The following is a 14,211-nucleotide window of genomic DNA, read 5'->3' on the forward strand; positions in this document are numbered from 1 at the left end:
AAACTGTTGTCAAGAGCAGGCTCTTCAGATGCTTTAAATTGTTTGTTTTTTTTCCTTTATTACATTTTTATTGATTCAAAATAGCAGATTTACAAATTATTCAACAGTACACCACAAACGATCATTGTACAATGCTTTTCCCTTAGATAATTTTGTTGTTACAATTAGTTAATATGTTCTATATGATTAAATTTGCTAAACATTTGTTGACTTAACAACAATTTTCCCAGACTTATGTCTATGGTATAATAAACATTATAAAGTCGATTTTCACATTGAATTGTTCTGATTCTGCATATCTTGTATTAGTTTCGTTGTTATTTTACAAACATAAATTGAATAAACTTCTAACGGTATAACAAGGCATCTCTAGGTATCTGATGAATAATGTTATTTAGTCAGTTTTCTCCACAATTCCCAGGTCACATCAAATCGTTCAATAGAATTGCTGCGAAATGCTAACCACTTTTCGAAAGCATATTGATCCGCCATACGATTTCTGAATTCATTTATCTCTGGGGGGTCTAGTTATCTCCAATATTTTGCTATAATGGTCTTTGCCGTCATAAGGGAGTGAGCCAAAAGGGGTCTTATTTGTTTCGGCATTTTTTCAATACCTATCAGCAACAAGACCATTTTTGCTTCTCTGGGTATGTAGAATTTTAATGTAGCTTGTAAGAGATTTAAAACGTTCTCCCAATACATCTCTAATTTAGGGCATGACCAAAAAATGTGAGATAGAGTTCCTCTATGGCCGCAGTCCCTCCAACACAGACCATCTCCTTTGTTTGATCTATTAAACATTAAGGCGGGGGTGTAGTACCATCTTAAATTTAGTTTTGTTTGGGTCTCTAATATGCCCAGGCCTTTGGTAGATTTTGATGCTATGCTAAATGCTCTGGACCATGAGATTTCTGTTATTTCTTCTTGTAGTTCTTTTTCCCAGCTTAATATGTATGCTTTTTTTGTCAAACTTGTGCTATTGGTCAGTGTGTTATAGAAGGATCTGGTTTCAGATTTGTTTCCGGGGGTGGGGGGGTCTATCTTATATATTAGTACCAAGTGGAGCTCTATTTTGTCTATGGGTATGTCTTTTAGTAGAGAGCTAATTCTTAAGTATTTAAATTTTTCATTTGGTGGTAGGTTGTAAATTAGTTGTAGTTCCTCAAATCTTTTGATTTCTTCTGATTCAATAAGATCGCTTACCCATTTTACCCCTTTATTTTTCCATATTCTAAGGTCTAGATCCGGTAGGATCAGGTTTAGTAATTCAATAGGCAATGAGGGTTTTTTTCTTTACCCCTGATAAACCTATTTTCTTTGAGTCATGAATCTACTGAAGAGCGTAATGTGGGGGTCATGTCTGGTAAATGCGGTGTTACCATTTTTGGATATAGTAGGCTCTCAATAGATATTGCGTATAGCAGTGCCTGACCACAGATGTCTTTCAAGCAATTTTTTTTCCATGGTAGGCCAACCCAGGGCATTCTCATTCGGTAATAATTGCTTGGTTTGGTTTAACATTATAGCTTTATGATATGCCCTCAGGTTGGGTACATCAGCTCCTCCAGTCCTGCGATGCAATGCAAGAATCGACAGTGCCAGTCGCAGTTTTTTTCCTCCCCATATGTAGGAATTCATTTGTTTTTGTAGTTTGTTAAGGGTGGAGTTAGAGATTGATAGTGGTAGGACTCTGAAGTAGTAGAGAATTATTGGCAATACTTTCATTTTAAAAGACATTATTCTTCCAAACCATGTTAAATTTAATTTGGATAGGTGGTCTATCTCTTTTTGTGTTGTGTTTAGTAGTTTTGCGTAATTTTCGTTTTCTATGTTTTTTTATTAACGGGGTTAGAGCTATTCCCAGATATGGTACACTTTTTACTCTCCATCCAAATGGGAATTCCATTCGGATTGCGTTTTCCAAACTTTTTGAGATATTTATACCAAGAATGAGTGATTTATCCACATTCAATTTGTACATGGAAACTTTACTGAAGTGCTCCATTATCGCACAGGCAGACCTCAAGGACTCCAATGGATGTGCCAACGTAATAATCACATCGTCTGCAAATAATCCTATTTTATATTGCCTGTGGTTCATCGGAACACCCCTCACATCAGGAACAGAACGAATAAGCTCCGCCAGTGGTTCTATAGCCAAGACATTTAATATCGGCGACAGTGGACACCCTTGTCTTGTACCATTCGTAATTGTTAATGGTTCAGACAATGTTCCGTCCACCAACACTCTGGCAGTTGGTGAGGAGTACAAGGCCTGCACAGCACGGATCAACCCCTCCCCAAATCCGAATTTTTCTAATGTTTTAAAAACATAGCCCCAGTGGACCCTATCAAATGCTTTTTCAGCATCTAAAGTTAGCATTATTGTTGGTAACCGGGATTTTTCTACAAAATGTAGTAAGTTCAAAATTTTTCGCATGCTGTCAGAGGCTTGCCTCCCCTTCACAAAACCCATTTCATCCGAATGTATTATATTTGGAAGATATTTTAGAATTCTTTGGGCTAGTGTTTTGGCATAAATTTTGATATCGGTGTTAAGCAGTGATATAGGTCTAAAATTTGCCGGGATATTTGGTTCTTTTCCAGGTTTAGGTATTACTATAATTGTTGCTTGTAACATTTCTTTGGGAAAGCTACCTCTTTGCATAGTAACGTTGTACATATTCGTCATATAGGTTAATAGTGTTGTTGAGAATTTTTTATAATATTCAGCGGAGTAGCCATCAGGGCTTTATGATTTTTTAATGAGATTATAGTGTTAATTATTTCGGAAGTAGAGATCGGTTCGTCTATAAGCTCAGCTTGTGATGGTTCTAAGGAGGGTAGATTAACTAATTTGAGGAAATCTTGAATTGACTCACTGTTTGGTTGTTCTTGTTGCATATTGTTTTTTAGGTTATATAAGTTACTGTAATAAGAAGAAAAAGCATTTGCTATTTGTTTTGGGTGCGTTATTTTATTTATTTATTTTTTGTTGTTGTGATCCCACACATAGGAAATGTTGGCTTTTATAGATTTATTTTTCATTAAATTGGCCATCCATTTTGAGGGTCTATTAATTGCTGAGTAGATGTTTGCTCTCTGAGCGTTTACTTCTCTGTAAAAGTCACTTAAGAGAAGCTTACGTAAATCTAATCTTAGCTTATGCATATTATCATGTATTTTTTGGGATGGGTTTTGTTGTAGTTCAGTTTCTTTAAGGCGTATACTGGTGAGGATGTCTTCTATTTTTTTTTGTTTTATCATTTTTGTATCTTGATCCTAATTTTATGAGAATGCCTCTCATGTACGCTTTATGTGCGTTCCATAAAATTACCGGGTCTATTTGAGGGGTATCATTGAATTTAAAAAATTCTGACAGCCTCCTGAATCTCTTTTTTGTATTGTGGAAGACTCATTAAGTATGTATTGTTTCTCCACAATTTATTGAGTCCGCTAGGGCTTCCAATATTTAATGATGTGATTACTGGGGCATGGTCTGACCACGTGGCAGTACCGATTTCCGCCTTTGAGACTGTGGTCAGAAGCGATTTTTCCATTAAACATAAATCTATGCGCGAGAATGTCTTGTGCCTTGGGGAATAGTATGAATATTCCTTCGAAGAGGCGTTGATACATCTGAAGGCATCATATAATGCGTTTTTATGTAACCACTCCCCCAGGGTAGCATTCCTTTTAATTGTGTGGTTGGTAGTATAGATGTTTTTATCTGGAACTAAGTTGAAGTCACCACATAATAATATTGGACCCTGTGCTACTCGAATTATTTTTTTCATCAATTTATTTAGGAAGTTTATTTGTCGTGTGTTAGGGCGCCCACCCACTGACGATTTTTTTTCCTTTGTGTTTTGCGTTTTTTCTCAAGAGCAATTAGAATTGAATGTGTTCCTGTCCACTTGCGTTTTTTTTTTCAGTCCGTTGCAATTTTTAACATAGGAACTGTCAGTTGCATATGTGTCCTTATTTTTCTTTTAATGCACCCATGAATGTCAATGGAAATTAACGGAAAAGGCGCGAAAAAGCCACGAAAATGCCGCAAAAAACGCGCGGAAAACGCTGCGTTTTTCACGCACGAAAATCGCAAACGCCAGTGGGTGGGCGCCCTAAGGCACATATGCGTTGACTAAAGTAATTTTTTGGTTCTTTAGGGATCCCGTTAAGATTATGAAGCGACCCCTGGGGTCGCAAATTTGTTGACCTATTGTTAATGGTGTGTTCTCTTTAAATGCCATCATTACACCTGCATGTTTCTTTTTTGCGCATGCAAATATAATTTGTGGATATCTTTTGTGAGATATGATATTACAGTCTGATTCTATCAGGTGTGTCTCGTGCATACATACTATGTCTGCATTCTGGAGTAGCGCTTCTTTCCATGCTGATCTTCGTTTGAAGGGCGAATTAAGTCCGTTGGGGTTGATTGATAGGAGTTTCACAGCCATGATGATGGTTCTTGTGGGTGTTGCCCTAGGTATGGGAGAACTTGATACGAGACGATGGCTGTAAAAACAAAACCAGAAAACCGAACAAAGTCCTCTCTTCTTGGTACTTTGCTGAGCAGCCATAAGTTGCGCTCAAGAGATGGTGTGTGGAGGACCAAAATGAAAAACCATTTAAACAAACTTGAGCAAGGCTGAGCTTGCATATCCAATGGGGGTGAAATGTCCAGCTACAGTGGGCAGGCACTACTTTAGTAGCTATTAGTAATTCACAAAGGATCTCTTTTATTCTCCTTTTTTTTTTCCTTCTTCATTTTAGGGAGTAGGAATCTTGTTTTTCGATTTGTTGGCGGTTTTTTGTACTGGATTTTGACTGTGGTTGTGATGATGCTTGACTTGCTATTCCCCAATTTTTTAGGGTTGCCGCAGCGGCTTCAGGGTTTAAGAAGATGTGATGTTTGCCGTCTTTAGTAGCTATAATGTTTGTTGGGAAACCCCATTTGTAGGGTATGTTTGCTTTTTTCAAAGCCATAGTTGTATCTGCATATCCTCTTCGTGCCTCTAAGGTAGCCTGAGATAAATCAGTGAAGAGGCGTAGTTCAGAATATGGGTTTGGAAATGGTTGTGTTCTTCTTGTCGCTTGCATAAGGGCTTCTTTTGTACGGAAATAATGTATGCGAGCTATAGTATCTCTAGGGTTGTCTTCCTTGAGGAATTTTGGACGCGGCGGTCTGTGCGCTCTGTCTATTTTTAGCTCTTGGTCTGGAATGTCAGGAAGGAGGGTCTGCATGAAGCGTATAATGTAGTTTGATAGTTCAGCATTTGGTATTTTTTCTGGTATTGCCCTTATTTTATTATTGCGCCTATTTCTATCCTCCAGATCCGTTAGTTTAAGCTGTAGTTTGGTGACTTTTTCCTCAAGTTCATAGTGCGCATCAATTAATGAATTATGCAAAGTGACTATCTCTTCCATTTTCTTTTCATTTTTTACAATTTTGTTGTTTATGTCTAGCACTGAAGAGTTAACTTTGGAAGTTAGTGTGAGGATGTCAGCTTGTATGGTTTCTCTAAGAGCCATTACTGCCTCCTTAATATACAGTTCAGTTACTGGTCTGTTTGTGGCTACAAGGCTGTTTAATCCTCCCTCCAATGCATTGTCGTTTGTACAATTTATGCCTTCCTCCCCCTCTCTGTCTGCAGACATCTTTTGTTTTTGCTTTTCAGGGCTACTGGTAGGTGACCTGCCCTCTGAGTGTAGCATTGCCGAAGCCATTTTGGGTGAGGAGCGCTCGGGGTTAATTTTTCCCTTCTGCACTGACCTTGTACTTTCTGTTGATGTTGGGTCCTGCTGTGTGTCAGCGCTGGGTCTGCCTGCATTCCTCAGCGCTCTCTCCTCTCTCTCCCGAGCCGCAGCGGTCCAGCTGTCATCCCTGCACTTCTTCTCTGAAGAGATAGCTGTCAGTGTGTCTCCGGCGGGCATTTCTGATGGAGTCCCGCGCGCTGTGAAAAAGGACTCCAATCTGGACGGAACGAACTTGGACGTTCTTCTCCTGGATGTCATTGGATTCCTGGAGTTTTCCTGCAGGTTTTGCTGTTTGTGGGATCCTCAGTGAGTGCTGTGGGTTGCTGTAGGTGCCTTTACCGAGCGGAGCTCAAGGAATCACTGCCATCTCGGAGCCTCTCCAAGCCACCACTTTAAATTGTTTTTGACATTCTTGAGCTTCAACAAACATTGTACACCATATATGAATACAACTGTAATATTGCTACTAGTAGCTCTGTCATAAGGAGTAATCTTCTCAATTTTGGAGCCCGTTAATGCAACTGTTAATGTTTGGAATATACATAAAAACTCAATAAAAATTGATTTAAAAATAAATAAATAAATAAACAAAAGCTGAAAAACCAGCTGAACTAAGTTCTCACACGTTGCTTCTAGCGCAAAGTAGAGAACTAAAAAAGGAAAGAAAGAAAAAAGGAAAATGTGATCTCTTTTAGGGAAGAATGCCTTGCAAATGCCCGAAGAGAGTGCATGAATTGACTTCCCTTATTTCCACTCCGTGAGCAGTTTCGAGAGAAGATTCATCTATCGCAACATGGTGATGACAGTGGAAATATCACATTACTTCTTTGCTCCTGTTTACAGCTCAATAAAAAATGAAACAAGGTGGAACAAACCACTTCTCAATTTAAATCTATATCTCTGCTCCAGAATTTTAAACTAGTCTGTCGTAGAATTCCTTTGCGGAATCACGGCTTACTCAATTTGGAATGTTTACACCCTTCCATATTAATTCTGAATTGATAATGCGCATAAGAAGTTTTTCACACTGACACGAGGTTCAGCATGCATAGCTTCCTCAATTCTAACTTTAATGATCGGCGTGTAGCCTATTTTAAGAGTTTAACAAATCCGCCCATCTGGGCAGGTCAAAGATTACATAGATACAACGTATTGTTTAATCATTGGATAAGCATCTTGCAATTCTTCCATCCTCCGGTCATCTGTGATTGGCCATCAGGTGGTGGATGAAATGAGTGGGTTGTCTTGGCCCCACGTGTGGTTCCTTCGATATGATTGGATGTTACATCATGAGTTAATAATAGCATAGACCTCCCATGTTATTCGCGTCTGTTTCCAGTAAAGTCGCTGGGGAAATTTTCGCGGTAACTTGAAAGCGGAAGCTTGTCTCAGATTCGGTTCATTGTCTACTTCCTAGTTCCTTTAATCACCCATGCAACCGGACAAACAGATATATTTATATCTTGGTTGCGTGCTAAATTCCATCCAGCAGAGTTTATAAAACAGATATTTCATATAAGCGGAAGTACCTATTGCATAACTTGTAGCAAGACAGAAAGCAAATATGTATACAGAATGTTAAATTGACAACTGTCTACTGCCAAGGCCCACCGATCCATATAGATATATACTGGGCTTCCACCACAGACCCCCCTTGAAACTATCTGTTTCACTAAACTCGCCCTGCTCCGTCCCACCCCCACCGCTGACCCTAGACTCGCATTGTGTTGTACACTGGAGCTATTGCTGTCATGGGGGTATAGGATGGTTCGACATCATCGTATTCTGGATCCATGATGACGACGTTTGCGCTGACAGTGGGCTTTTTGTTGGACGTCGTAGTGGGACAGGTGGACCAGGCAGTCATCAGGGTCGGAATACACTGTATGCAACAACAAACAGAAATTAGAATGACTATAAAGGTGACAAATATAATCAGGTTAGGAGAGGTGCGACTTTCACTATTTCAGGTAAACTCTGCATAACTTGTATAGAACCCCGCCTTCTTGACGTTACCTCGATTCATCAACAAGAGTGCAAAATCAGGACTATCTAATAACTGATCAACATGACTGAACCCCTGTCTCATTAGTAAGTGCATGATCATATATATTAGTCTGGAAGGAAAGAGCTACAAGCTGATTATTCCCACTTCCCTTTTCCAGAGGCGGCAAGGTAACAGGACCAGGGGCGTTGTAACACCGGCATGTTGCGTGGACATAAGCAGAGTGCACTGCAGATAAAATAAAGCAAAATCTTAGCAAAAACCTATCACAGTGTTCGAAATACACAATGTTTCAAAACTTATTTTATATATATTTTTCCCTTCTCCTGTTAGGTACCTAACTGAGGAAAACAGACTAAGGTTAGCTCTTTTTAGTTAGTGCTTCTTAATGGCAACTGCGTCTTTACCTGCGGGTCACGTTTTGTCTGGAATGTAGGTACAAGTCTCCCCTATCATCTTACAGACACTCCCTTTTTCGGCTAAAATCGTACCTAGTGCCATTCTATTTTGAAAAGTCATAGTCGAGGTAGGTCCTATTGGTCGACTAGTCCCTATAAGGCGTCTCTAGTATAATTTATAAACCGCTGTTAATTGTAATAAACATAATTAATCCAGTCAACATTTATTTACCCTAATGATCGGGAAAATGGACTCGAATCTAGTTTTAACTTGGTCTCTAATTTTTAAAACTTGTCAGGTACCCCCCTTGGCTATCCTATGATGTCAATGTATATGTGTAGATCAAAACTATCACCAGGAGCCTCTCTTCTCACTCTAATGTGTTGTACTAGAAGTACATACTAGTAGTGTGCACAGGTACGCACGGCGTGGGACTCCCTAATCTTCACCCACACCATTGTCCCTCCTGGAGATAGTCCTAATGGTGAACACGTCCAGGTCACCTCACCCTTGCGTCAGGGTTTTCCCACTGCCCGTAAGTCCCTACTCCTAAAAGGGGAGGGATCCCTACCTCACCTCAGAAGGAGGCCATGGATTCCCTGGGCTTATTTCCGGGCATCCATACCCTCTATCTGTACGAGTTAACACCCCACAGGGTGTGCCCTCGCCGGAACCTAAGGTCTTCTGCACTTTCCCTAGGCAAATGGGAAGTCCACTGACAGTCCATCTTATGAGACTGAGGCAGGCGCAGTACTGGTACATTTCTCCATTCTTCTGGTAACGTACCTGGTTGGCATTATCGGAACTGGCTCTTCATCTTTTTCAAACAAGGGAAACATTGGTCACATTAAAGGGAGAATACACGTACAGGAAATTACATACCCCACCTCTTTCTGCGAAAATCATATCCACGGCCACTCTATTTTGGAACGCCATGGATGCAGTGGGCCCTAACTGGTTAGCTAACCCTTGCAAAGCATCTCTGGTGTAGTTTACAAACCTCTGCTGATTGTAAGAGATATAATTCATCCAATCTACATTATTATTAACAGTGACAAAAGCAAATGAGGAATCAAAACCTGCTTTAACCTGATCTCTAGAATTAAATTAATCTCGCTCCCCCCTTGGCACTCCTATTGCATCTATATATACATGTGGATCAAAGTTACCACCTGGAGCGTCAACGTCTCTCTTAGCACAATGCGGTGTTGGATTCTCACCCTCAGTGTAGGCTTCATATTGCACATTTGATTGTATTAATTTGTTCTGAAACAGGGGCTAGTGTACAGTAGTCAAAGGTGTGTGTTAGAGGAATTGTACCACATTATAGCATGTAAAGGATATGCAGGATCACTAGTTTTTTTCAGTGCGAAGTGTGGATCCAAGTGGGTCCAAGTGGGCTTTCCTTTGAGCTTGACTGCAGTTGGGGTGGTGAACAACATCTGGTAGGGACATTCAAACAGGGTTTCTCTCTTAAACTTTTCCACATAGACCCTGTCACCTGGTTTTAGATTGTGACACTCATCTGTAGGACCTGGGGAAAAGCAGAGACTGCAGAATGCATTACTAACAATTCCTTGGAGAGGCCTATGACAAAATTAACAAGAAAATCATTCCCCAAATTCAGCTACTGTGGCATGTACCCTCCTGGGAAAAAAGAAAAACTAATGAAAGACACTCAATTCAAAATTTACCCATTTTCTCTATTGCCTTTTGTATCTACTTTCCCACTACTCCGTGGATGGTAGGGTGTGTGAAAAGCCTGAAATATACCCAAAACAGACATGATGTGTTGCATTATTTCACCTGTGAAGGTACCCCCCTATCTGCAGATTACCTCATTCATGAATTTCTGTGTGGTTATCTGCTCATTTACCTTAGTATCAGGGTGGGCCTCCAACCTGAAAAAGACTCGAGCAACAACAAGCACATGTTCATACTCCCCAACAGGTGTGAACTGAATGTGGTCAAATTGGCAATCTCTGAAATGGGTAGAGTGGTCAAGGCAAGTGTTATATGGCCACCTTACTTCTGTCCGGACTCGCATATGGCAAAGATCATGCTAACTGGACAAATGATGCAGCAGCTACAGAGAACCCAGGTGTCACCCATTCTTGTTCAGTGTCGCCGTCATCGCTGCTTTTGATTCTGGGTACCAGTTGGGCCATCATGGGGGAACAGGGACCTCTGTAGGCAAGTTCTGTTGATTGTTCGCCATACGCCGTCCTGTTCTGTCGCTCCCGTCTTTTAGCCCATCTGCTTTCCTTAGTCGTTGACTTGTAACTGTAAAGTCCTTGACATATCAAACTCCAAAGTTTTTATCAAAGTCCAAAGTCTTTATCACTGACTCATGCTGTCAGTATCTATTCTTCTTTCTTCCACGGCTTGAGGGCCGCTGCCTTTGCTGTGTTGTCGGCGAGGGTGTCATCTCTCGCTTCTCCATTGTAGAAATCGGTGTGAATTCTCCATTGCCAGGTAGTAGTAGTAGGGTTTCCATGAGACACTGCACCGCTGCACCATTCTTAATTGGCTGTCCTACTGAGATAACAAGCTGTCTGGCCTTCCATATTGGGCCATAATCATGAGCTATGCCAAATGCATTCCAGGAGTCAGTGTAAAGAGTTGCCGACTTACCTTCTACCACTCCACACGCCTCAGTGAGGGCCTCCGGTTCCGCTTCTTGCCCTGAGACATGCGGAGGCAGAGCTTCTGCGTTTAGGACATCTTGTTGTGTGACCTCTGCATATCTGGTTCGGAATCATCAATCCTCACCCTGATACCATCTACAAAAGAAAACTCAAAATATGCATCATTAACAGTGTGTACATCACTACAATAATGCTATTTAAAAAATAGCTGATCTGCCATACTCAAATCACCTATGCCTCCCCTCCCCCCAGGAATACCTGATTAAAAGAAGAGTAGCCGGATTCAAGGTATTACAACATTGGGAAGCCCAGAGCAATATTGGGGGAGGCATGGAAAGAGCACATTGTAGTCGGATCTAATAGGCCAGAGATAAGTGCTTGGGTTGCACTTGCATGAGTATGTTCTGGGTGTCATTTGGGGTGTGGACCACTAGGGGGTAGTCCAATACCATCTTCCCCGTACGGGAAGATTTGTCAACCATTGCCTGTACTGCTGCCACCGCAAAAGCAGATGAGGGAGCTCCTCAAGTCACTGGATCTAACCTCATTGCTGTGTTTGTCCTCCGTGCTTTTGTGTCAATACTGTCGTATAGGCGGCAGTATGAAACAAGGTCCAGAAAGGTGCGGAATTTGGCAACGGGTGTATGTACAGGTATGGCCTGCAGAACTTGGTTAGTCTTTGGAGGCCTCCAGGCCTTACAGCCTTCTGCAAGAGAAATTAACAGTGAAATTGTGGCCGGTTGGCAGTTTTTTCCAAAGCATCAGCACACAGCACCTAACATATGTGGCTGACCTTTCACCCTTTTTTTTTTTTTTTTAACTAGGGGGATACTGTTTGACCCAGGGGTGTGTATCTGGGTCTCGTATATATTATCATGGTCGATACATTCAATTTCCCTATGCCTGTCTTGTGGGTGTCCCATAATTTGTCAGGAACCGTGGAAAGCTGAGTTTGAGACAGGAGGAAAAAACAAAAAACTTTTTCTTCTGGCTATCTATGATTCTTACCCCCTCCTTGGATAAGAGACGTGTTCTTGCATCATCAAGCTCCACCCCTCTGAGTGTGGCTAATCACTTACTTCCTTATTCTCTCATTCAATGTTCGGCAGTCCTTGGGTACACATCACAACTCAATAAAGATAAAGTCTTATGCACCACACAATTTACATTTTACAAATTACGGGTCAATCTGCCCCGTTCCTCCTGTGGATACCTGGCCTTATCGTTACCTGCTTGTTTCCTATTCCTTGGCTTCTCTACCGTCTCTCTTACTCCCTGTAGTTTATTTATTTATTTTATATTGTCTGCGAATGAACTTTACTGGTGCTGGGACTACAGGGCTAGTAACTTCCTCTTTTTAGGTCTCTTAGGGAAATTCTAACGTCTAATGCATAAATCTTATGTTGTAACCTTACGGTCACAGCGGTGACCACCTAACATTGTATGTGGTTACAATTGAATTGGGGGCTGCTAACATGTACGCTGTTGGGGACTTGGCAAACATAGACGTATTTTCTTGTGGGCATGGTGGGTTATGCAGTCTGTTACAGTTACAGTTTGTATTCTTAAGAGCCCCCTCAGGATGTGAGTGGCATATAACTTTTTACACTTATGTGACGGGCGTATAACAAAGATTAGAGATTACATAACAAAACATACGAGTAGTTTTAACATCCAACATTAGTTAAATAACTAACAAATGTTACAGCACAAGAATTGCTTTGCTTCTATTAAGAGTTCCACTTCCTCTTTTTAAATGAAGTTAGCAGCTTTTTTTTTTTTTCTCTCTAAACAATTACGGGCACAGTTGAGCAGGACTGATACTACTTCTATATGACCAACAAACAAACTATTCCTATATAACAACTCAGCAGGATTAGCTCTACACAACAAACAAGCACACTAACTTTATATAGGTAGGACACACAGAAAGATTGCTTGATTAATCAATGATAACTTGACTCTCCACCCCTTCCACACTTTTCTGGAGGGTGTAAGAATTAACCTTGGCTCATTGTTTGCTGCCTTGCAATTTCAATCATGGCTGCCAAATTCATGATTATAGAAGTCTCCTCAGACGCCGGACACAGTATGCCCCGCCCTAGAGTCTCTAGCATTTCTGTCGCTACACAGTTTATCAATCTACCCTCAGACGGAGGGATCTACTTGTGGACATTTAAACAATAAACAAATATTTGTGGACCACCATCCTCAAACAGTGGACCGTAACCACAGCAAGACATGGGTGGTATACCCACACAATTAGACAGACAATTAGACGGAGCACCAGTACGGCTGGTTTGGTCTAAACTGCCCCTCGGGATACTGTCTGGCAGCCCCTCTGTCCTAGATCTTTTACCAGACTCTACCGGAGCAGCGGTGCCTGTCCAGACGTTTGACCGTTTCCTGACTCTAAGGTTTTAGACACCAAACCTGACCCGAGCAGGACCTCCTAGTCAAACTACCCCGACAGGTCCCCTTACTCTAAGGTTTTAGACACCAAACCTGACCCGAGCAGGGGGGCCCTGCGGGGACTTCCTCTCCCTTAAAGCAATTCACTGACCTTGCCAACCGACCAGTACTCTCAAAACGACAGGCATGTAAACATTCCTTTATATCTTATGACAGGTTCTTATCGAGTGATCGAGACTTATCAATACCTGTCGTTTGGTTCCAAATCACTTGGCCTTGGCACGGCACATAGGCGAGTCTGAACTTAGCCACACAGGTATAGATAATTAATTTATCTTACCGTGTTCTGAAGATTTTTTATTGGGCCCACCAAGTCCAAGGTCGCATATGTCCGTGTCTCCTGTCCAAGCTCTATGGAACCCATCGATCACTCCCCGTACGGGCCACCACTGTCGTAGAATTCCTTTGCGGAATCACGGCTTACTCAATTTGGAATGTTTACACCCTTCCATATTAATTCTGAATTGATAATGCGCATAAGAAGTTTTTCACACTGACACGAGGTTCAGCATGCATAGCTTCCTCAATTCTAACTTTAATGATCGGCGTGTAGCCTATTTTAAGAGTTTAACAAATCCGCCCATCTGGGCAGGTCAAAGATTACATAGATACAACGTATTGTTTAATCATTGGATAAGCATCTTGCAATTCTTCCATCCTCCGGTCATCTGTGATTGGCCATCAGGTGGTGGATGAAATGAGTGGGTTGTCTTGGCCCCACGTGTGGTTCCTTCGATATGATTGGATGTTACATCATGAGTTAATAATAGCATAGACCTCCCATGGAAACTACAGAAAAAAGCTATGGACCTGCGCTGCTTAAAATACCAAATCAATTGTGCATGTCTCAATAATCAGTGTTTCCAAGAGAGACAAACAAAACACTTTTTTATTTTATACGAGTAAAAGAAATGAGGTAAC

This window comes from Eleutherodactylus coqui, chromosome 7 (genome assembly GCF_035609145.1).
Source record: "Eleutherodactylus coqui strain aEleCoq1 chromosome 7, aEleCoq1.hap1, whole genome shotgun sequence".
NCBI lineage: Eukaryota > Metazoa > Chordata > Amphibia > Anura > Eleutherodactylidae > Eleutherodactylus > Eleutherodactylus coqui.